Source organism: Arachis ipaensis, chromosome B02 (assembly GCF_000816755.2).
Source record: "Arachis ipaensis cultivar K30076 chromosome B02, Araip1.1, whole genome shotgun sequence".
Classification (NCBI taxonomy): domain Eukaryota; kingdom Viridiplantae; phylum Streptophyta; class Magnoliopsida; order Fabales; family Fabaceae; genus Arachis; species Arachis ipaensis.
The window spans coordinates 12154222-12155792 of record NC_029786.2 but is presented as its reverse complement, the minus strand read 5'-3'; positions in this window follow the sequence as shown (position 1 = coordinate 12155792).

Below are 1571 nucleotides of genomic sequence, written 5' to 3'. Positions count from 1 at the left end.
CCACAATGAGGATTCAATACAATTATATATTGTTAATCTCACACAAGTACAAAGAACATGGAACACAATTTCGTGCACCAAACACCCTACGAAAGCACCAAATGCGACTCAACCCGGCAAAATGTGCCTTCGGAATGGAGGCAGGGAAGTTCCTTGGCTTCATGATTACGCAACGTGGAGTTGAAGCAAACCCAGAGAAATGTCGCGCCATCCTCGAGATGACGAGCCCCAAAAACCTTAAAGACATCCAAAGGCTTACCGGCCAACTAACGGCATTGTCACGCTTTCTCGGGGCTTCGGCCCAAAAAGTGACCCCTTTCTTCAAACTAATGAAAAAAGAAGCCCCCTTCAAGTGGGAGACGGAATGTGAAGAAGCATTCCAACACTTCAAGAGGGTCCTGGCGGAACCACCAATCCTCGCCAAACCCCAAACAGGGGAAACACTTTACTTATACCTCTCCATAACGGAAGAGGCACTCGCAGCAGCACTCGTCCGTGAAAACGAGAAAAAGGAACAAAAACCCGTATACTTCATAAGCAAAGTCCTACAAGACGCGGAAGCTCGCTACTCACGCTTAGAAAAGCTAGCTTTCACACTCCTTACAGCCTCCCGACGCCTACGACAATACTTCCAAGCTCATCCCGTGACGGTTCGAACCGACCAAGCGGTCAAACAGGTGTTGCAGAAACCCGACCTAGCTGGAAGAATGCTAGCGTGGTCCATCGAACTATCTCAATTCCAGATCAAATTCGAACCCCGGAATGCGATCAAAGCACAAGCTATGGCCGACTTCATCGCCGAGATGACCCCGGGAAAGCTCACCCCCGAATCATGGAAACTACATGTCGACGGCTCATCAAACTCCACCTACGGAGGCGCCGGAGTCATACTCGAAAATCAAGACGGAATCACGATTGAACAGTCGGTACGATACGAATTTCCAGTATCGAATAACCAAGCAGAATACGAGGCCCTCTTGGCAGGCCTATCCTTAGCCCAGGAAGTCGGAACAAAGGTCCTATAAGTAAATACCGATTCACAAGTAGTCAGTTCCCAAATTAATGGAGACTACCAGACACGAGACCCCCTACTCCAACAATACCTCGCCAAGGTAAACAAACTAGGAGAAGGATTCGAACACGTCACCATACGGCACGTCCCTAGGGAACGAAATGCCAGAGCAGGTCTACTCTCCAAGCTAGTGACAAACCCCATTTGTAGGGTTTATCTTGTATTGATTTTTAGAGATTTTATCAACTTTTACCCACATTTATTCAATGAAATAGCATGGTTTTGTATATTCTCCTTTAATTGTGCTTGAATGTGAAAACATGCTTTTTAGGACTCAAAATAGCTAAATTTAGTTCACCTTGATTCTATTAGATGCCTTGATATGTTTGTTAAGTGATTTAAGGTTTAGGAGGCAAATATTGGATCAAGGGAATGAAGAAAGAAAGCATGAAAAGTTGGAGAACTCATGAAGAAATGAAAGAACCGGAAAGCTGTCAAGCCGACCTCTTTGCACTTAAACGACCATAACTTGAGCTACAGAGGTCCAATTGATGCGGTT